This window comes from Hyperolius riggenbachi, chromosome 2, assembly GCF_040937935.1.
Source record: "Hyperolius riggenbachi isolate aHypRig1 chromosome 2, aHypRig1.pri, whole genome shotgun sequence".
Taxonomy (NCBI): Eukaryota; Metazoa; Chordata; class Amphibia; order Anura; family Hyperoliidae; genus Hyperolius; species Hyperolius riggenbachi.
In genome coordinates, this window is record NC_090647.1 from 386,810,433 (window position 1) to 386,834,816 (window position 24,384).

Genomic DNA, 24,384 nt, shown 5'->3' on the forward strand with positions numbered 1-24,384 from the left:
GTAGCAGCAGCACAGATGAGTCTGTTGAAGAACCCACTGCTGCACGAGTTCGCCTTGTGCCACAAGGTAGGCGGCACGCAATTTCAGGCACCACAAGCGTGGAAGTTCAAGTGAGAGGCAAAAGAGGAGCAAACAGAAATCGCCAGCAAGGAGGCAGGTGCTCCAAAGTCTGGGCTTTCTTTGAAGACTGCACTGAGGATGTTACCATGGCGATTTGCAAGGTGTGCAAGACCCGCCTGAGCAGGGGGAAAAGTATTAACAACCTCTCCACCACCAGCATGAGCCGCCACATGCTATGCAAACATCCCACTCTGTGGGCAAACGCGGCAGGACAGGGTACCAGCAACACTGCCTCCCTTGGGTTCACCAGACTCACCACCAGACCCGCCTCAGCAGCAGCAGTAGCCCAGCCATTGCGTGGTTCACAACATTCCCAAACATCAGACGACGCTGACACTGTCACTTTCCGGAGTAGTGCTCTTGAGGTCTCCCAGTGTTCATCAAACACAACAACCAACAGCCCTTCCGTGTGCAGCGCTACGGTTCAGTTGTCTGTGTCGGAGATGTTTGAGCGCAAGAGGAAATTGCCAGCAAATGACCCCCGGGCCAAGGCAGTAACAGCCAGCATAGCCAAGCTTCTGGCCTGCGAAATGCTGCCATATCGAGTGGTGGAGTCAAACAGCTTCAAGGGCATGATGTCAGTGGCCATCCCACGTTACGTGGTTCCCAGCCGCTACCACTTTGCGTGCTCTGCAGTGCCTGAGTTGCATGAGCACGTGGTCAGCAAAATAACCCGAAGCTTGAAGAATGCCGTTGCCTGCAAGGTTCACCTCACCACTGACACTTGGACGAGTGCGTTCGGACAGGGTCGATACATCTCCCTTACCGCGCACTGGGTGAACCTTGTGGAGCCTGGCAGCGATTCCTCACCTGCTACGGCGCGGGTGTTGCCCACGCCGCAAACAGCTGCACCGCCGTCCCTCCCACTGGATAACAACAGCAGCACCTACCTCTCTGACTCCTTCTCCTCCAACGCATCTCAAAGCTGTACCTCATCCGGAAACGCTAACCCAGCAGCAGTAGGATTGTGGAAGCAGTGCAGCACAGCTGTTGGCATGCGTCAGCAAGCGTTGCTGAAGCTGATCTGCCTTGGGGATAAGCAGCACACAGGGGAGGAAATTTGGAAGGGAATAAAGGAACAGACGGATTTGTGGCTGGCACCGCTGGACTTGAAACCGGGCATGGTTGTGTGTGATAATGGGAGTAATCTCATTCGCGCTTTAAGGTTGGCTAAGCTGACACACATCCCTTGCCTGGCGCACGTGATGAACCTAGTAGTTCAGCGGTTCCTGAGGACATACCCAGGCGTGGCCGATCTTCTGTTGAAGGTGCGTCGAGTGGCCAAACATTGTAGAAATTCCAGTACTGCTTCGGGGGCACTCGCCAAGATGCAGGAGCGCTTCAATCTCCCCCACCATCGCTTGCTGTGTGATGTCCCTACGCGCTGGAGTTCTACGCTGCACATGCTAGCACGCTTTTGTGAGCAGAAGAGTGCAGTGGTCCAGTACATGACGGCGCAGTACCGAGGCGCATCCGGACAGCTGCCAAGCTTCTGTGGATCCGATTGGGCCAACATGTTGGACCTCTGCCAAGTCCTCCAAAATTTTGAGCAATCCACGTTGCTTGTGAGCAGTGACAACTCTTCAGTCAGCATTACCATACCACTGCTGTGTTTACTGAAGAGGTCAATGTTGAAAATCAAGGAAACAGCTGTCATGATGCAACTGGGGGAATCTGAAGGAGAAAACGATCAGCGTGATGGTACCAACATCAGGCCATCCGCCTCAGGGAACGCTGGCCCCAGCAGCTATGACGAAGAAGAGGAGGAGGAACAGCTGGAGTTGGAGCAGGAATTTCATGCCACCACTGACGAGGGCCAGAGCGGTGCACGTTGGACTTCCACAATTCAGCACGAATGGTCAGCAGAAGCAGACCAGGAGGAAGGTGACGACTATGATGCATCACAACAACTATCACAACGCTCACAAGAGGATGATGAGGATTCTGGTAGGACTCTTGCACACATGGCTCAATTCATGCTAGACTGCATTGAACGCGACCCACGCATTGTGCGCATTCTGGACAACACCAATTACTGGGTTTATACCCTTCTGGATCCACGGTACAAACACAATGTTCCAAAACTGCTTGAAGAAAGAGTCAGACAGGTCAAAATGGAAGAATACCAGCAGGCCCTTGTGGAGACTTTAGAGAGGAGATTGACATCCTCCCCCTCCTCTAGCCAGTTGTACGCCGACAGACTGACTTCCGCAAACCCAGGACGACCAGGAGGGCAGCAAACAACGCAAGCCGCAGCTAGTGCCCAAAAGGGAATGGTATCGGCAGTGTCCTTAGAGTGGGAAAATTTTCTGACACCCATGCAGCAGCAGCCCACTGAACAGGAAGCGTGCAGATCCACCTCCAACACCGATCGCCTGGAGAAGATGGTCAAGGACTACATGTCAGATGACGTAGCTGTGTCGAACAATCCATCTGCACCCTTCAACTATTGGGTATCGAAGCTAGACACCTGGCACGAACTGGCAATGTACGCAATAGAGGTGCTGGCTTGCCCGGCAGCCAGCGTTATGTCGGAACGCTGTTTCAGTGCTGCTGGAGGCATCGTCACAGATCGGCGTATCCGCCTCTCCACAGAAAATGCAGACCGTCTGACTCAAATTAAAATGAATCAATCCTGGATTGGAAACGACTACGCAACACTCCAGGACCCCAACCAAGTAACATGACCAATGAACATCTGGGATGGTGTAGCGTTTCCGGTCCCTGTTTATTGAACCTCTCATCTGTATTACATTTATGACTGCATGGCGGCAAAAAGCATTGCTGCTATATCCGCACGCTTTTTGTCCTCATGCAAGGCCTGGGTTGTTGTGTCTCAAAAAGCATGGCCTTCTCCTCCTGCGCCTGCTCCTGTTCCATCACGTGTGCTGCTGCTGCTGCTGGGTTAGCGTTGCCGGTCCCTGTTTATTGAACCACTTATCTTTATTACATCTATGACTGCATGGCGGTACAAAGCATGCTATTCGCACGCTTCTTGTCCTCATGCAAGGCCTGGGTTGTTGTGTCTCACAAAGCGTGGCCTTCTCCTCCTGCGCCTCCTCCTGTTCCATCACGTCTGCTGCTGCTGGGTTAGCGTTGCCACGTGGTCCCTGTTTATTGAACCACTTATCTTTATTACATTTATGACTGCATGGCGGTACCTCATGCAAGGCCTGGGTTGTTGTGTCTCACAAAGCGTGGCCTTCTCCTCCTGCGCCTCCTCCTGTTCCATCACGTCTGCTGCTGCTGGGTTAGCGTTGCCGCGTGGTCCCTGTTTATTGAACCACTTATCTTTATTACATTTATGACTGCATGGCGGTACCTCATGCAAGGCCTGGGTTGTTGTGTCTCACAAAGCGTGGCCTTCTCCTCCTGCACCTGCTCCTGTTCCATCACGTGTGCTGCTGCTGCTGCTGGGTTAGCGTTGCCGGTCCCTGTTTATGGAACCTCTTATCTTTATTACATTTATGACTGCATGGCGGTACAAAGCATGCTATCTGCACGCTTCTTGTCCTCATGCAAGGCCTGGGTTGTTGTGTCTCACAAAGCGTGGCCTTCTCCTCCTGCGCCTCCTCCTGTTCCATCACGTCTGCTGCTGCTGGGTTAGCGTTGCCGCGTGGTCCCTGTTTATTGAACCACTTATCTTTATTACATTTATGACTGCATGGCGGTACAAAGCATGGTATCCGCACGCTTCTTGTCCTCATGCAAGGCCTGGGTTGTTGTGTCTCACAAAGCGTGGCCTTCTCCTCCTGCGCCACCCTCCTCCTGTTCCATCACGTGTGCTGCTGCTGGGTTAGCGTTACCGGTCCCTTTTCCTGGAACCTCTTATATGTATTACATTTATGACTGCATGCCGACAAAAAGCATGTTACCTGTGCAAAGAAAACAGACATTTCCCGCATTTAAAAGACAGTTTTCCCTTTGAAACTTTAAAATCGATTTTCTCAAAAACTATAACCTCTTTTTACTAAAAAAAAATTTCCTCTTGTACCCACTCCCAAGGTGCACATACCCTGTAAATTTGGGGTATGTAGCATGTAAGGAGGCTTTACAAAGCACAAAAGTTCGGGTCCCCATTGACTTCCATTATGTTCGGAGTTCGGGTCGAACACCCGAACATCGCGGCCATGTTCGGCCTGTTCGGTCCGAACCCGAACATCTAGATGTTCGCCCAACACTACCCAAGAGATCCTTACATGCTTCTACTCCGCCACCACAGAGTCGATCCTCTGCTCTTCCATCTTGGTCTGGTATGCTGGAGCCACCACTGATGACAGGAATAAACTACAGAGGGTCATCAGGTCGGCAGAAAAGATCATTGGTATGCCCCTACCCTCACTAGCCCTCCTATACAGCTCAAGAATGCGCACTAGGGCACTGAAGATTGCCAGCGACCCCTCTCACCCAGGTCATTGCTTCTTCAGCTCACTTCCACTAGGCCGGAGGCTACGGGCCATCCCAACCCGAACCACCAGACACAGAAACTCTTTTTTTCCCTCAGCCGTCAGCCTCCTGAACTCCCTTCACATACTGCCCCCCCAGTCAACCTGCTCTCCAGACTAACTGTTCGATCTCCCCATGCAGATTTTGGTGTACTTTTGTGCACTTTTTATGCATACTGTGATTTTTGATTTGTGTTGTATACTGTGTTTTTGTTCTGTTTCTCCTTTCTAGCTCTGTTAACTGCATACTTAAACCTATCCTTTGTAACTATGTTTTTTCGAGCTGCGTATGTACTGTGCCAAACCCAATTCCAGGCAGGACCCAGTCATGCTTGGCGAAATAAACGTTTCTGATTCTGATTATAAAAGCACCACCTTGGGAAAGAAAAACATTAGCAATTTGCACTCTGCTTTGCTCAGTCAGTTTTTTTAGACGTTTTCCAATTTCAGGAATCTGTGGTTTAAGTCTCTTTCCAATTTCAGGAATCTCGTGTTTCTCCAAACTTAGATTGGCATCTGGAACCTTTTGCTTATCCGACTGACATCTCCATCTTTGCTGCCAGCACTGCAGCTGTCTCGAGTCCATATTGCCCAACTCCTGAAATCAAAATACAAACAAATCAATTCTTATTAATGATTTGGGATTCGCCCTGCGGCTTGTACTCTTTACACTTTAAATTGATCAATATATACCGTAATTGATCTCGTTGCTTTATGGTTCTCATGAACTCTGTTTACTCTTATTGGTAGATTGGAGTTAAACTTCACCCCCCTACCTCAGTACTATCCTCAGTACTTACCTGTTTAAAATATGCTCCCACGGACCTCACCTTTGGAAGCTCTCACCTCATTGCAGCTCACTCCATATCCCCCCCTATCTGTCCATGCGCGGCCGTCGCATGCACAGATTACGGATGCCACACCTGTTGCTGCTTTGCAGGTGAGCCTGCAATGCTCTTACTCATTTTCGCATTAACTTATCTAGAACTCCATCGCGATACCAGCTCTGCTAGAAATTCTGTGTGTTGTACCCTCTGATCAATGTTTGCCGTGCCACTATCTAACTTGCAAAAAAAAAATGGCTGCCTCCCTGTAGGAAGGAGCATTTAACACTTAAACAACCCAGGGTGCAGGGCTAAGCATACCAGCGTCACATGCCTGTATGCAGATCCCTGACTGCCCACGTGGCAGGTGGTCACATGGCAAACACCGTACTGGTACACTGTCACTCTGTACATGGCAATTCTTTCATTTGTATAATTGCCCCATGAACTGCTGTCAGTTCCTGTTCTTTGTGCTACAATTGATAGGAGCTGGAAAAAAACATATTTGACCAATCAGTGGACGAAAAAAAGACGCACAAAAAAACAGCCCCAGCCCAGCATAGACCTCTTAGTCCAGCTCTGGCCCTATCCACGACAAAAAAACGGAAAAAAACGTTACCGCTCTGCAGCAGCGGCGACGGAAACCCGGATTGGTCAACTCCCTTTTTTCCACCTCCGGCACCCCCCCTGATGCACTGTCCCCCCCTGTACTCTATTGGGAACTCATGCTGCACCACCCATTAAGGTGCCCCACTTACAGGAATAATCCCGTAAGCAACTCAGTACAGACACTTTCCTGACCTGCACTGCTACGTGTGTCCCTGCACCTAGCTGGGACACTCTTCCTATCCGTGCTCCTGCTAATCTTACAGTAATAGCTTGGTGCACGTATCCTGGCATTCCTTTCCATGGACTCAGGGAAAAACTCTGGGGAAATACTTCGAGAACCGAGACACACAGTAGCATGTCTCTGTATTTCTACCCCCCTCCCTTACAGCTGCTCTGCCCGGAGCCGCGAGCACAGCCTGACGTGACGTGGATCCCCCAGCCCCTCCTCCCCCCTGCCATGACGTGTGGGGGCCATGACTCTCGGGGGCGGGCCCTCTCCACTGCCGCCATATTGAGTCCTGGACTGCCAGCTAAGATGGCTGCTCCCATAGCAGCCTCTCGATCCTATAACTTTAGGAAAGAAAACAAACTCACACAGAACATACATTTTTATGCATAGTTACACACAGCATCGATACATTTTACCGAGAGTCAGCCTTCCGCTACCTATACTCTCTGGGATGCTTGCCAAACTTGAGACAACCCGGGTCACAGCTGCAATGCTAAATATTTTACATCTTAGCATCACCCAGGAACGTAGAAACCTCTCTCTCCTCACAAATCATCTGCAGCATATCTCCGCCATAACCCAGAACTACTCAAGCGCACAGCGTAACTCCAAACCATATTAACAGCTAGTACTTCTGAGACGCACATTTATCAGTCTGACATGACTACAACATTAAACCTATATATACATTTAGAACTTTTAGCGGCACTGACTGGAACTAGATACACTTGCACCTCTCACTACGCTATCCACTACGGACAGAGAGGAAAAAACTTACTTCTAAGTTTTACAACTGTCTCAACTCCCCTCTCCTGTCTACTCAGCTATCTCTCTCTTTCTTCTCCCCCCCCTCCTCTCCCCCCCATCCATTACTAACAGACTGGAACACTGCTGTCCTCTCTCTGCCGCGGGGGACCCCCCCTATCTGTCTGGCACCCTTCCCAGTCTCTGGACGGGGAGAAAAAAACAAAAACCAACATAGAAGGAGGAACGAAAAAAAAAAAATGAAGCACGCAGCCTCAACGCTGCAATTAACATAGAATGTACATATGAACACATTATCCTCTCCTTGTTAAAACACCAAATACAACACAGATAACGCCATATAACAACGTAAATCTTACGTGCCTGAGCCGCGGACTTCGTACGCCTGCCAATTCGACCAGCTTTTGGCAACTTCTCCACGAAACTGAGTGGATCCCTGGAACTCTTGAGCGTCATCTCTGTGTACCCACACTGGCTCAGCGGATCGATCTCCAGCGGCAGCTGCCAGCCGGCCTCGGAGCGTTCCAGTCACCTGCGGTCCGGTTTAGGCTATTGACTGATGTGCACTTACAGTCAAAGTTTAACATCCAAGAGTTTCGCCGCTGATCCTCGAATTGCAGCCCGTGTGCTTGCTCGGCTCACACAACACACACTCCCCACACCACTTATCAGTCTCAGCTTGATAAGCTTTACAGTCCGCGTCTATTCCGCTTGTTTTGCTGTGGAATATCTTGAAAACTTCTTCGGCCCCGGCCCCCGTCTGCCTGTTTTGCTAGGCAGGGAAGGGTTTCAGCGCCACTGTTAGAACCTGCTTCTATATCACCTTGCTTCGACACCAGTAACTTCTTACAGTTACGTCTCACAGACTATTGAGATCACTTGACTCTCCACACAGCAAGCAGGAAATAGACTTCCTCAGGCTTCTTCAAGGTTTACGTTATTTATTCAAGTAACAGAAATACAGATAGATACAGTTTATCATCTCCTGGCCAAGCAGACTTCCATGTTGCGTTACAGCTGCGTGAGTACCTTCCTGCTGAAAGTACCCAGGTCTTCTTGTATCTACTCTATGTTACATCTAGACTACCTATGTACAGCATACATTATATCAGATTACAGAAAGGAAGAACATACTTAGAGGTCCCAGTCAGCCTTGCGAGCTAGTGTGAAAGTAAAGAGCAGAATGCCCTCTCCATCGCTCACTCCGGGTTTAATACCGACTAGGAAAGAGTTAAATATGACATCATCTTCGCCACCCCCTAGATCAGATTATTGGTGGACCCACTCGTGGTGTCATCATACACACCTACTTGATTAATAATCAATGAGGCATTTGACCTATATGCAGGAATGTGGTTATTTACATAACATGGCTTATGTTTATTGTTCTAGTGGCGGTACATGCCCAGGTCAGGGAGACCTGCGGCCTTGTACTAGAACAGCTTCTTGGTATGTTCTAGTTCTGCTGACAGAACTGCAGATTTTCTCTCTCAGAGAAAATCCCCTTAAAGGGCCGATCTACACTCCAAGCCTTTTTGACTAACTCAGTCCAAATAACTGAGGCCTACTTAAATTATAACAACACAACTTCTTAGACAAAGATAAAGCCGGACAAAGCAGTAAAGAGTACCAAAATGATCAAACCTATATCCATGTCTCTGGACACTTTATTTAATGAATTGTACAGTTTAGATGTTATAAAATAGAAAAAACTGAGAGCCCAATATGGTGTAGTATATTAAAGACAATTGGTAAGTGCTTTAGTGAGAGAATTTATACCATTCAGGCAACCACTCAATAGGCAGGTGACGAGATTAGACCTGTCCTCACTCAGGATTAAGAAGTCGCTCTCTGTAGTAAAGAAACAAGAAAGGGGGTAGCACTCCCCTCCACCAGGAGTGGACACAGAGTATTTGTATGTAGAACAGAGGCGCCATCAGGATAAAAGTCAATACAATTTTTAAAAATTGCTTGGAGAAAGTGGTGGGCTTGCCTCTTAAAAGCAGACACGAGATCCTGTCTTCATATAAATCAATACATTTATTATACGGTACCCCAAAAACAGTGCAACGCGTTTCGCAGGCCCAGCCTGGGTCATCAGGCAATAAAAGTGGGGACAAAACAGAATTTCAGCAATAGCAGGTGTAGCGTCTCAGGTAGCGCCCACTGAGGTGCTACACCTGCTATTGACGAAATTATGTTTTGTCCCCACTTTTATTGCCTGATGAAGCGGGCTGGGCCTGCAAAACGCATTGCACTGTTTTTGGGGTACCGTATAATAAATGTATTGATTTATATGAAGACAGGATCTCGTGTCTGCTTTTGGGAGGCAAGCCCACCACTTCCTCCAAGCAATTTTTAAAAATGTTATTGACTTTTATCCTGCTGGCTCCTCTGTTCTACATACAAATAGTTTAGATGTTATATTTTTTTATTTATAGACAGACTTCTCTTCATGTACCCTTGCTGGTACATTTTAGGCCATGGATAAGTGTTTTATGTACCATCAGATTGCATATGACTGTGTGTTCTATTGATTAAGTCCTCCCCTTTGTCTAAATATTATTATTTGCCTTTAATTATTTGTATTATATATAATCACATTGTTTAGGGAGGCATAGTAGTGACGGCGGCCTGACTGGGTGTGTGCGTAATGACACATAAGTCAGTCCGGCAGAGGGTGTGGCCACGCCCACCGAACTCAGCGGTAGTGTTGGGCAAACACCTGGATGTTCGGGTTCGCGAACGTTCGCCGAACATCGCCGCGATGTTCGGGTGTTCGCGCCGAACTCCGAACATAATGGAAGTCAATGGGGACCTGAACTTTCGTGCTTTGTAAAGCTTCCTTACATGCTACATAGGCCAAATTTGCAGGGTATGTGCACCTTGGGAGTGGGTACAAGAGGAAAAAAAATATTTGAAAAAGAGCTTATAGTTTTTGAGAAAATTGATTGTAAAGTTTCAAAGGAAAAACTGTCTTTTAAATGCGGAAAATGTCATTTTTCTTTGCACAGGTAGCATGCATTTTGCCGCCATGCAGTCATAAATGTAATAAAGATAAGAGGTTCCATAAACAGGGACCGGCAACGCTAACCCAGCAGCAGCACACGTAATGGAACAGGAGGAGGCACAGGAGGAGAAGGCCACGCTTTCAGACACAACAACCCAGGCCTTGCATGAGGACAAGAAGCGTGCGGATAGCATGCTTTTTACCGCCATGCAGGCATAAATGTAATAAAGATAAGAGGTTCCATAAACAGGGACCGGCAACGCTAACCCAGCAGCAGCACACGTGATGGAACAGGAGGAGGCGCAGGAGGAGAAGGCCGCGCTTTCAGACACAACAACCCAGGCCTTGCATGAGGACAAGAAGCGTGCGGATAGCATGCTTTTTACCGCCATGCAGTCATAAATGTAATAAAGATAAGAGGTTCCATAAACAGGGACCGGCAACGCTAACCCAGCAGCAGCACACGTGATGGAACAGGAGGAGGCGCAGGAGGAGAAGGCCACGCTTTCAGTTTCAGACACAACAACCCAGGCCTTGCATGAGGACAAGAAGCGTGCGGATAGCATGCATTTTGCCGCCATGCAGTCATAAATGTAATAAAGATAAGAGGTTCCATAAACAGTGACCGGCAACGCTAACCCAGCAGCAGCACACGTGATGGAACAGGAGGAGGCGCAGGAGGAGAAGGCCACGCTTTCAGACACAACAACCCAGGCCTTGCATGAGGACAAGAAGCGTGCGGATAGCATGCTTTTTACCGCCATGCAGTCATAAATGTAATAAAGATAAGAGGTTCCATAAACAGGGACCGGCAACGCTAACCCAGCAGCAGCACACGTGATGGAACAGGAGGAGGCGCAGGAGGAGAAGGCCACGCTTTCAGACACAACAACCCAGGCCTTGCATGAGGACAAGAAGCATGCGGATGGCATGCTTTTTACCGCCATGCAGTCATAAATGTAATAAAGATAAGAGGTTCCATAAACAGGGACCGGCAACGCTAACCCAGCAGCAGCACACGTGATGGAACAGGAGGAGGCGCAGGAGGAGAAGGCCACGCTTTCAGACATAACAACCCAGGCCTTGCATGAGGACAAGAAGCGTGCGGATAGCATGCATTTTGCCGCCATGCTGTTATAAATGTAATAAAGATAAGAGGTTCCATAAACCGAGACCGGCAACGCTAACCCAGCAGCAGCACACGTGATGGAACAGGAGGAGGCGCAGGAGGAGAAGGCCACGCTTTCAGACACAACAACCCAGGCCTTGCATGAGGACAAGAAGCGTGCGGATAGCATGCTTTTTACCGCCATGCAGTCATAAAAGTAATAAAGATAAGAGGTTCCATAAACAGGGACCGGCAACGCTAACCCAGCAGCAGCACACGTGATGGAACAGGAGGAGGCGCAGGAGGAGAAGGCCACGCTTTCAGACACAACAACCCAGGCCTTGCATGAGGACAAGAAGCGTGCGGATAGCATGTTTTTTGCCGCCATGCAGTCATAAATGTAATACAGATAAGAGGTTCAATAAACAGGGACCGGAAACGCTAACCCATCACAGATGGTCATTGTTCATGTTACTTGGTTGGGGTCCAGGAGTGTTGCATAGTCGTTTTCAATCCAGGATTGATTCATTTTAATTTGAGTCAGACGGTCTGCATTTTCTGTGGAGAGGCGGATACGCCGATCTGTGACGATGCCTCCGGCAGCACTGAAACAGCGTTCCGACATAACGCTGGCTGCCGGGCAAGCCAGCAACTCTATTGCGTACATTGCCAGTTCGTGCCAGGTGTCTAGCTTCGATACCCAATAGTTGAAGGGTGCAGATGGATTGTTCAACACAGCTACGCCATCTGACATGTAGTCCTTGACCATCTTCTCCAGGCGATCGGTGTTGGAGGTGGATCTGCACGCTTGCTGTTCTGTGGGCTGATGCATGGGTGTCAGAAAATTTTCCCACTCCAAGCACACTGCCGATACCATTCCCTTTTGGGCACTAGATGCGGCTTGCGTTGTTTGCTGCCCTCCTGGTCGTCCTGGGTTTGCGGAAGTCAGTCTGTCGGCGTACAACTGGCTAGAGGAGGGGAAGGATGTCAATCTCCTCTCTAAAGTCTCCACAAGGGCCTGCTGGTATTCTTCCATTTTGACCTGTCTGACTCTTTCTTCAAGCAGTTTTGGAACATTGTGTTTGCACCGTGGATCCAGAAGGGTATAAACCCAGTAATTGGTGTTGTCCAGAATGCGCACAATGCGTGGGTCGCGTTCAGTGCAGTCTAGCATGAATTGAGCCATGTGTGCCAGAGTCCTGCCAGAATCCTCATCATCCTCTTGTGAGTGTTGTGATAGTTATTGTGATGCATCATAGTCGTCACCTTCTTCCTGGTCTTCTTCTGCTGACCATTCGCGCTGAATTGTGGAAGTCCAACGTGCACCGCTCTGGCCCTCGTCAGTGGTGGCATGAAATTCCTGCTCCAACTCCAACTGTTCCTCCTCCTCTTCTTTGTCATAGCTGCTGGGGCCAGCGTTTCCTGAGGCGGATGGCCTGATGTTGGTACCATCACGCTGATCGTTTTCTCCTTCAGATTCCCCCAGTTGCATCATGACAGCTGTTTCCTTGATTTTCAACATGGACTTCTTCAGTAAATACAGCTGTGGTATGGTAATGCTGACTGAAGAGTTGTCACTGCTCACAAGCAACGTGGATTGCTCAAAATTTTGGATGACTTGGCAGAGGTCCAACATGTTGGCCCAATCAGATCCACAGAAGCTTGGCAGCTGTCCGGATGCGTCTCGGTACTGCGCTGTCATGTACTGGACCACTGCACTCTTCTGCTCGCAAAAGCGGGCTAGCATGTGCAGCGTAGAATTCCAGCGCGTTGGGACATCACACAGCAAGTGATGGTGGGGGAGATTGAAGCGCTCCTGCATCTTGGCGAGTGCCCCCGAAGCAGTACTGGAATTTCTACAATGTTTGGCCACTCGTCGCACCTTCAACAGAAGATCGGCCATGCCTGGGTATGTCCTCAGGAACCGCTGAACTACTAGGTTCATCACGTGCGCCAGGCAAGGGATGTGTGTCAGCTTAGCCAACCTTAAAGAGCGAATGAGATTACTCCCATTATCACACACAACCATGCCCGGTTTCAGGTCCAGCGGTGCCAGCCACAAATCCGTCTGTTCCTTTATTCCCCTCCAAATTTCCTCCCCTGTGTGCTGCTTATCCCCAAGGCAGATCAGCTTCAGCAACGCTTGCTGACGCATGCCAACAGCTGTGCTGCACTGCTTCCACCATCCTACTGCTGCTGGGTTAGCGTTTCCGGATGAGGTACAGCTTTGAGATGCGTTGGAGGAGAAGGAGTCAGAGAGGTAGGTGCTGCTGTTGTTATCCAGTGGGAGGGACGGCGGTGCAGCTGTTTGCGGCGTGGGCAACACCCGCACCGTAGCAGGTGAGGAATCGCTGCCAGGCTCCACAAGGTTCACCCAGTGCGCGGTAAGGGAGATGTATCGACCCTGGCCGAACGCACTCATCCAGGTGTCAGTGGTGAGGTGAACCTTGCAGGCAACGGCATACTTCAAGCTTCGGGTTATTTTGCTGACCACGTGCTCACGCAACTCAGGCACTGCAGAGCGCGCAAAGTGGTAGCGGCTGGGAACCACGTAACTTGGGATGGCCACTGACATCATGCCCTTGAAGCTGTTTGTCTCCACCACTCGATATGGCAGCATTTCGCAGGCCAGAAGCTTGGCTGTTAGTGCCTTGGCCCGGGGGTCATTTGCTGGCAATTTCCTCTTGCGCTCAAGCATCTCCGAGACAGACAACTGAACCGTAGGGCTGCACACTGAATGGCTGTTGGTTGTTGTGTTTGATGACCGGGAGACCTCAAGAGCACTATTCCGGAAAGTGACAGTGTCAGCGTCGTCTGATGTTTGTGAATGTTGTTGTGAACCACGCAATGGCTGGGCTACTGCTGCTGCTGAGGAGGGTCTGGTGGTGAGTCTGGTGACCCCAAGGGAGGCAGTGTTGCTGGTACCCTGTCCTGGCGGCCACAGAGTGGGATGCTTGGATACCATGTGGCGGGTCATGCTGGTGGTGGAGAGGTTGTTAATATGTTTCCCCCTGCTCAGGCGGGTCTTGCACACCTTGCAAATCACCATGGTACCATCCTCACTGCAGTCTTCAAAGAAAGGCCAGACTTTGGAGCACCTGCCTTGCTGGGGATTGCTGTTTGTGCCTCTTTTGCGTCTTACTTGAACTTCCACGCTTGTGGTGCCTGAAATTTCGCGCCGCCTACCTTGTGGCACAAGGCGAACTCGTGCAGCAGTGGGTTCTTCAACAGACTCATCTGTGCTGCTACGACGGCAATGTTCTCCTTCACATACAAAATCTGGGTCTCTGTCAACATTGTCCATACCCTCCTCCTCTTCCATCTCCTCAAACTCGTCATATGTGATTGTGGGCCGCCGCCGTGGAGTAGAGCTCCCCACAACAACCTCTGCGCAGCACACTCCAACGTCGTCTTCAAGATCTTCTCGGCCGACCTCCTGCAATTGAAACCCCTCCTGCCCAACTTGCTCTGGGATTTGGGTTTCAAAGTCCTCCTCGGACTCACCTTGCATTTCAGTGCGCGGTGCATTTCCCCAATGGTTGTGAATCCGGGCACAAAATTTCTGGCTGTTCCATTGACCTTTGAAAGGTGGAAGTTTGTTGGGCTGGGAATAGCTCCTGCGAATACCCCATTGTGTCCTGAGGAGATTCTTCGGACTGGTTATTTGGCAGTCGTGTGCTTGGTGTCGCTGCCGGTTGTGTCAGCTTTGTGCCCACTGGCTCCTTGTAACTGGCTGAGGACTCGGACCTCGTGCGTGATGTGCTGGTGCTGCTTAACCCACTGCTGGACGCTTGAGAGGTCATCCAATTAATTATCTGGTCCTGTTCTTTTAGATTTGTGAGGGTTGATTTCCTGGACAACATGGGCGGTATTGAGTGGGTTTTCTTCGGTGCTCCACTGTGGCCTGTACGTGAACCGTCAGGGGAAACACCTCTTCCCTTGCCCCTCCCTCTTTCACAGGATTTCTTCTTCATTTCACTTATCCTTAAAGTACACGCTGACTGGCAGCAGTACAGTGGCAGTACAGAAATGCTATACAGTGGCGGGTGAGCGGTGTACTACTATTCCCAGCAGCGACACAGAGCACAATGCTATACAGTGGTGGGTGAGCGGTGTACTACTATTCCCAGCAGCGACACAGAGCACAATGCTATACAGTGGTGGGTGAGCGGTGTACTACTGTTCCCAGCAGAGACACAGAGTGGCAGTAAACACAATGCTATACAGTGGTGGCTGAGCGGTGTACTACTGTTCCCAGCAGCGACACAGAGCACAATGCTATACAGTAGTGGGTGAGCGGTGTACTTCTATTCCCAGCAGCAACACAGAGCACAATGCTATACAGTGGTGGCTGAGCGGTGTACTACTGTTCCCAGCAGCGACACAGAGCACAATGCTATACAGTGGTAGGTGAGCGGTGTACTACTGTTCCCAGCAGAGACACAGAGTGGCAGTAAACACAATGCTATATAGTGTGGCTGAGCGGTGTACTACTGTTCCCAGCAGCGACACAGAGTACAATGCTATACAGGGTGAGCGGTGTACTACTGTTCCCAGCAGACACACAGAGTGGCAGTAAACACAATGCTATACAGTGGTGGCTGAGCGGTGTACTACTGTTCCCAGCAGCGACACAGAGCACAATGCTATACAGTAGTGGGTGAGCGGTGTACTTCTATTCCCAGCAGCAACACAGAGCACAATGCTATACAGTGGTGGCTGAGCGGTGTACTACTGTTCCCAGCAGCGACACAGAGCACAATGCTATACAGTGGTGGGTGAGCGGTGTACTACTGTTCCCAGCAGAGACACAGAGTGGCAGTAAACACAATGCTATATAGTGTGGGTGAGTGGTGTACTACTATTCCCAGCAGCGACACAGAGTACAATGCTATACAGGGTGAGCGGTGTACTACTGTTCCCAGCAGACACACAGAGTGGCAGTAAACACAATGCTATACAGTGGAGGCTGAGCGGTGTACTACTGTTCCCAGCAGCGATACAGAGCACAATGCTATACAGTGGTGGGTGAGTGGTGTACTACCGTTCCCAGCAGAGACACAGAGTGGCAGTAAACACAATGCTATATAGTGTGGCTGAGCGGTGTACTACTGTTCCCAGCAGCGACACAGAGCACAATGCTATACAGTGGTGGGTGACCGGTGTACTACTGTTCCCAGCAGAGACACAGAGTGGCAGTAAACACAATGCTATATAGTGTGGGTGAGCGGTGTACTACTATTCCCAGCAGCGACACAGAGCACAATGCTATACAGGGTGAGCGGTGTACTACTGTTCCCAGCAGACACACAGAGTGGCAGTAAACACAATGCTATACAGTGGAGGCTGAGCGGTGTTCTACTATTTCCAGCAGCGACACAGAGCACAATGCTATACAGGCTGAGCGGTGTACTACTGTTCCCAGCAGACACACAGAGTGGCAGTAATCACAATGCTATATAGTGTGGGTGAGCGGTGTACTACTATTCCCAGCAGCGACACAGAGCACAATGCTATACAGGGTGAGTGGTGTACTACTGTTCCCAGCAGACACACAGAGTGGCAGTAATCACAATGCTATATAGTGTGGGTGAGCGGTGTACTACTATTCCCAGCAGCGACACAGAGCACAATGCTATACAGGGTGAGCGGTGTACTACTGTTCCCAGCAGACACACAGAGTGGCAGTAAACACAATGCTATATAGTGTGGGTGAGCGGTGTACTACTATTCCCAGCAGCGACACAATGACCGGGGGACCCTGGCTGGAGAGAGAACTACCCTGCCTGCCTACCCAAAGCTAAACCCACAGACAAATGGCGGAGAAATGACGTGGATCGGGTATTTATTTACCCGAACCACGTGACCCGTTCGGCCAATCAGAGCGCGTTCGGGTCCGAACCACGTGACCCGTTCGGCCAATCACAGCGCAAGCCGAACGTTCGGGTAACGTTCGGCCATGCGCTCTTAGTTCGGCCATATGGCCGAACAGTTTGGCCGAACACCATCAGGTGTTCGGCCGAACTCGAACATCACCCGAACAGGGTGATGTTATGCAGAACCCGAACAGTGGCGAACACTGTTCGCCCAACACTACTCAGCGGCTCCCGGAATAAAAAAGGGTTTCTCCTACTATGCGCTTTTATCTCAAAGGACAGGGGTCCGGAACGCGTGAGATTGCGCGCAGCATCGGAGCCTTGGTGTGCGGGTCTTCTCCTTGTGCGTAAGTGCATGGTTTGATTTTGAAGATATACACTAGTTTTGTGGACAAGACGTACTGTGTGATACAATCTGTCTTGTCCACAAAACTAGTGTATATCTTCAAAATCAAACCATGCACAGTGTATTGATAGGTAGTGCTGGCAGCCACCTGACTTGTAATAAATCTTGTTCCTGCAACTTTTTGTCATTGTTTTTGTCATTTTTGTACAACTCTTTATATACCCAGTTTTGGAGATAAGATACCTATGCTGAAATTGTTATTTGGATTGATAATGTATATATTTGGTGCATAGCAGTATCTTGTAGTACCCCAGCCGGGACAGACCCCTTTGCTGATTGGTTTTAATGATGTTTTATCATGTTACCCTCAAAGATTTATATACGCTTTTTCTTTCTGTGTTTGAAAGATAAAGCCGGAAATCCCCAAACTCGCGGCTAACTCGGAATCGATAACATTTCCGGCTGCTCCGGAATCTATAAAGGCCTGTGAATGGAATGGCTGGTTACCCCAATGAATAATCACAGGCAATAAGATCTTTTTTACTTTTAGGGGAAAGAACTGCTTGCCCAGATGAGTTTCCCCAACAACACCTAGGCGCTGGGGTTTTTCCGACTTGTACAAGGGGACCCTTCACTCCACAATACATACATCATGTCGTCTCCTTAGTTTTTCAGAAGGAGAGAGCCTAGAATACCCCATCTGCCTAGGTTCTTTGCCAGAAGTTACAGGATAAGGAGAATAATAATAAGGAGAATTAGTAGAGCGGGGAACAAAAACAGATGACTGATGGGATCTACCCTGACAGCGATATCTGATACGCCTGTCTACCCGAATAGATAAAGAAATGGCTGCCTCCAACATATCAGGCTCAGGATGACTGACCAGCAGGGTTGCTCTCAGAATTCACAAATTCTAATTTACCCGTGATCACGGGTAGATTTTCATGATTGCCGAATTCGAATAGCGATACTGCTCCCGAATTCAAAGTCGAATGTACCCGAATAGTCAATCTCCAATTCGGCCGTGATCACTGGTGTCAACGCGTGATCACGAATTCGGCTTCGGTATCCAGGGGATGACATCATTGGGCCAATCAGAAGGCCCCCAGCCAAGGCACTAGCAACCAATCAGAGGAGGGGTGTCTGGCCCTCCCCTCCTCTATATAAGGCGGCAGCCATGTTGCGGTACCCATCCTTGCTGTGTGACTGAGCGGTACTGAGAGCATCTCCAGTGCTGCTGCATGTCTAGCAAGCGCTTTTCAATTGTTAAACCTAGCGTTTTACCTCCTATACACATTCTCTACCCATATATAATATTGCTGTATAGTTAGATAGGGATTTGAGTGTTATAGTTCAGTCAGCTAGTGTAGTGTATACTGTATACTGTGCTAGGGTAGTGTTAGGTCTGTGTGCAGGCTAGGCCTGCTGGCCTAGGTAGTCTTAGCCTACTACCAGCTTAGGTAGGTTAGGGATTATAGTTAGTCATGTAGTACTAGTTTACTTAATTTGTACTGATAGTCTGTGAGTTTATTAGCTTCAGTACTGTGTTAGTTACTTTACAGAGGGCAGCATCTGTGGTGATCTGTGACTGCCTGCCATCTCTCTGCCTGACCCTTTTTATTACATCTGCGTGTGCAGAGCCGGATTAAGGCTAAATGGGGCCCTAAGCAAAGTAACTGATTTGGGCCCACCATATTAGAATAGGAAGATGCAGCTGCTGTGTGCTCAGTAACATGCTGGACACACCGGGGCAGCCACTCTACTGGTTGCTATGGGCAACAGCCCGCTTTCCTCTGCGGGTGCACAATGCATGGAATAGCAGCACCAACATGCAGAGGGAGAGATGAATGGCCAGGACGTTGTCACTCGGGGCGCCCCTGTAAAGAGGGTGCCAGATATCACAGCAGCAGCCCTTTCCCCCTGCATTTCCAGCCTGGCAATAACAGAAAGCTCTGGACACCGCCAACTCGGAAGCTGCCCCCCAGACAGAATTACATAACCCCCACCACTAAACAACCAATTTCCTCCCAAACTAAACAGCCACATCCACCATGCAGCCTCCACCCCCGTGAATACGGTAGTCCTGCAGAGAAGGGCAGCCACAGTGGGGTAAAATGACAGCACCAGATGACTCGCATTCACCTATTGCGATCCAAGCAATAGGGGTCCCGTCATCCGGAGCCCATCTGTCTCCCATCTGTCTCCACTAGAGTGCCGCTGCTCTGTTACTACTACTATTACTACTTCCTACTTCCTGTCTGATCTGAGAATAAGGAAGTTCAGAGCAAGCGGCGGCACCGTAGAGGAGACAGATGGGTTTCGGATGATGGCACCTCTATCGCTTGTATCACGGATATTTGAGTGGCCGTTTGTCATCTGCTGCTATCATTCCTGCCCGCTGCAGCTGTGGTTCTCTGTGGGAAGGGAGGGAGGAGCGGGCAGTGGCAGAGGGCACAGTAGCAGGAGAGGGACCCAGGAGGAGAGCCTGGCTCTGATGAAGACAGTCAGCAGCAGGCAGCGTCCTTTGACAGGATGGCGAGGGCTGGATTATGTGCTAATGGGGCCCCTTTGACTCTGAATGGGGCCCCAAGCGACTGCTTCTGTTGCCTGGTCGGTAATCCGGCCCTGCGTGTCTGACAGACTTTGATTGTCACTTTCGGTCACGCGAGTTAGTTATCGACTACTAGTCTACTACACTACTACTACTAAGGATTATAGTTAGTTGTTATTTACCTACGTACTAGTTTACTTAATTTCTACTGTTGTTAGTCTGTGTGTTTATTAGCTTCAGTACTGTGTTAGTTACTCAGTGGCGTATCTATAGGGGTGCATCTATGGCTAGTGCCATGGGCGCCACAGCACCCATGGGCGCCATGCCCGCACCGCCATTCTCCATGTGCTGCACCGCTAAAATGTATTTATTGAGCCGCCGCTCAAAAACAGTCACCCCCTCCTCCTCTCCGTGTTGCGCGCTGCATGCTGCATGTATTGAGAGCCTCTCCTCCTCCTTCTCCACCTCTCCCCCTCCTTCCTCGCCATGCTGCTGCCGGCCGCCGTTAAAGCATGAACAGACCTGGAATCAGCTGCGACCAGGAGACAGGACAGGAGATCGGGCACATAGTAGCCGCGCGGTGAACTTCAAATGCTGGAAGTGACATCATCGGTTACTCCTGCATTTGAAGTTCACCGCACGGCTACTATGTGCCCGATCTCCTGTCCTGTCTCCTGGTCGCTGCTGATTTACAGGTCTGTTTATGCTTTAGCGGCGGCAGCATGTGGAAGAAGGAGGGGGAGAGGTGGAGAAGGAGGGGAAGAGGCTCTCAATACATACAGCGCACAGCACGGAGATGAGGAGGGGGTGAATGTTTTTGAGTGGCGGCTCAATAAATACATTTTACTGCTGCTGCTGATTCTAAGGTGTGCAGCACGGGGGAGAGTGGAAACTGTATTGAGCCGTGGCTCAATACATACATTTTAGCATGGGAGCGCAATTTTGAGCGCAGCACAGGGAGAAGGAAAGGGGGCTACCGGTCTGATGGGGGGGGGGGAGAAAATGGGCTTATTTTGTGTGGTGGGGGTACGTTTTTTTTTGGGGGGGGGGCACAATTTTAGTGTTTGCCACAACCGCTGGTTTACCCAGATAGGCCCCTGTAATTACTTTACAGAGGGCAGCATCTGTTGTGATCTGTGACTGCCTGACCCTATTGATTGCATCCGTGTGTGACAGACTTTGATTGTCACTGTCGGTCACATGAGTTATTTATCGACTACTGTAGACTACACTACTAGTACTATTAGTATTTAAAAAAGAAACAAAAAAAACTTTCTTTTTTTTGGTCACTGACCCACCAACCCAGACTCTTAATTAAAGTTTACAGCCTTTCCCGCCCTATATATATATATATATATAGAAGCACCGAAGAAGCACCGTAGGAGGTGCGATACATGTGAGGTCTCTTGTCTCCGGCGGGGCTGTGAGGGTCAGTGCAATTGGAACGGTGAGGCATTTATCTTTATTATACTGACAGCGATTATATGCATGTGTTCAGGAATATTGTATTCAGGAGTAGGTGCTGTTCAGGCTATTATGGTCACATATGCGACTTGTCTTAGATTTCTTCACCCCCATTGCCTGATTATTACTTACCCATCATTTGATCATTTATACATTCCCTCCCAGCCACACTGGAGATTTGTTTTTGTTTTTATCTGTTTGGACACGTCATTAAATAAAATTTATATACCTTTTTCCACATGAAGTCAGTGGTTGCTTGGTTTTGTTGACCATGGATACTTTTCTTGTTTAACCAGTGCCACCACCAGCACTCCGGTCCACAGCAGCAGCCACCCTCCACCACCGCTTGAGGTCACGTCGACTCCAGCGGCCAGCCTGACCTCAATGAGCGTGCTCTTTACACCAGGGACCGCAAGCGTTTGGAGGGATGTGGTTGCCCAGTTTGAGGAGGAGATGTTGGGGGAATGCAAGGAGGAGTTTGAGGTGGAGGAGGTTGTTGTTGGCGGCGCACAACAAGTGGAATTTCAGGAGGAGGAGGGGCCTGATGCAGGGGATTTTGGGGCAGAGGAGTTGGTTGAGGGCTCAGAGGAGATGTTTGGGGATGATGATGATGAGGTGCTGGATCGTCCCTATGTGCCACCACCAGCACAGATGGGTGAAGGCAGCACGTCATCGGAGGAGAAGGCGTCTCCAGCACAGAGGTGCGGCAGCAGCATGGCGGCCAACACAGGGCGAAGAAGGCAGGAGCCACAGCCTTCTGCCAAGCGCTGCTGGAGATGAGAAGCCTGGGGAAAAACAGTTTGATGGCAGCCAACGTGCTCCGCTACCTGAGGGAGCAGGAGAAGACATAGCTTACCCACAGAGGCCTCAGAGTCAGATTGGTGGTGTCCGAAAATGCAGCAAACCTGCTGGCTGCCATCAGCAGGGGACACTTGACCCATGTCCCCTGTTTGGCCCAAGTCTACCAGGGGATGGAGGATCTGTTGGAAGCGGCTCGGAAAATTGTTTGCAGTTTCCGGTTCTCAGCCGCTGCCGCAGCAAACCTGGCCGACATTCAGCATGGTGAGGGCCTGCCATGACACCGGCTAGTCATCGATGTGCCAACTCGCTAGAATTCCACCCTGGCGATGTTGGAGCGGCTGGTTGAGCAGAGGAGGGCTATCCACCGCTACATTGTTGAGACCATTGTCGCCGGCACCACCAAACTCCAGCTCATCTCAAGGGATGGACAGACAGCTGTGGAGACACAGGAGCGATTTGGGAAAGTACAGCCACAGTCAGGGAGCGAGACCTGGAGGAAAACTTTCCCTGGACAGCCACCAAACCAAAAAAGGGACAAAGGTGTTTGGCAAATTAAAGGGGGAATACATCCCAGTCATCATAAGGTTCCAGGGACTATATATTGCACAAGAATAGAAAACATCAGAGATAAGTATACTTCATGAACTGCCAGGCCATAGGAATAGAGGGTGAGAGACATGATAGTGACCCTGATAGCATAGTTTGCCGGGACTATTCAGATAATTAATTGCCTGACATCAATAAGATTTTTTTTATATATCTGGAATTGTGTTGTTTTTTTTTTTTGCCAGGAGTGGAAAATAAGTGAATACTAATGCTGTCAGGAGTTATGATATGGCCTGCTTTTTGGTACATCTTCCAGTCATCAGCTTGAACAGAATTGTTTCACTCAGGCTCCCTGTTTCTAAGATTTACTCCCCCCTTTTAGTGCTCTGAAGAACTGTAACCCAGAGCATACTAAGTAAACCCTGTGTTATTCCTAGGAAAAAGGATTCTCCAGCTGTGTCCCAGTTTTTGTTTGGGTATGAAACTGCCCCAGCCGCTTGCTATAATAATATATAACTGCATTTGACTCTATTACTTTTATAGTGGTAAACCTTGTGGAAGTGATCAATCCATTTTAGGTCTAATACTTACCTTGGTTATAAAAGTTGCAGCTGTTCTTCCTGTGACCGGAGAAGAAGAAGGAGGAAAGATTAATTAAAAAGGAATGATCAGTAGAATTACAAGTTTGGTTTAATTACCTGGGGAAAGACTGTATGCTGCCTCTGGATTAGCCTGCAAGGAGAAGAAAGGACTAGTGTTAACCAAGCAGGCATTCGTTTTGTTGGAACATCTAAAAAATTTTTTTACATTTTTTTTCTCTCTTTTCTAAGTTGTGTCTGGAAGGAATTACTGTATATTCCTGCGTATAAGACTACTTTTTAACCCTTGAAAATCTTCTGAAAAGTTGGGGGTCGTCTTATACGCCAGGTGTCATTGATGCGGGGTGATACGCCCTATCCTGTTACCGCCTCTCAGATCTCCCTGCTGAGGGAGCGCAATCTATTCTTCCATTCCGCTCTGGGCAAGCTCAACTCTGCTTGCAGGGTGTTGCCCATGGGGAGAATCTTTTCAAGGCGCCTGTCCCTGGCTACAGAGCCACATCATTTCATCGGGCTGAATTGAGAGCACAGGGCGGATCTGGAAGTGTGGAAGGAATTTTTGGGGCAGTGCAATGGGTTAGCCTATGGGCTGGACCCTTGGAAGGACTTGGACAATCTTGAACTGCTTACGGATGCAGCAGGGCCCTGTAGTTTTGGGGTCTTTTTTGGAGGAAGGTGGTATCCGCAACGGTGGCCGACGGAGTAGGCTGAGAACGTCGGTGGAGTGAGCCGAGAGCGAGGTGGTCCGGAATTTAGCCTTCCTAGAGATTTTTCCCCTATGGGTGGCAGTTGAGATTTGGGGCCCGGAGCTGTCTAACAAAGTGGTATGCTTTAGGTCTCACAACACCGCTGTGGTATATGCTATCAATTCTCTCACAGCTTGATCCCCCCCCCCCCCCCAGTGATTAAGAACCTACGGCAGTTTGTGTTAGCCTGTTTGACATTTACGATCCATTTCAGGGCTGTACATATTCCAGGTGTGCACAACAAGATGGCTGATATGTTATCTCGCTTTCAGTGGGATCATTTTTGGAGCCTGGTAGCGGAGGCACGTCGACTTGGGGAGGTGTGTCCAGCATTTGTGTGGAACG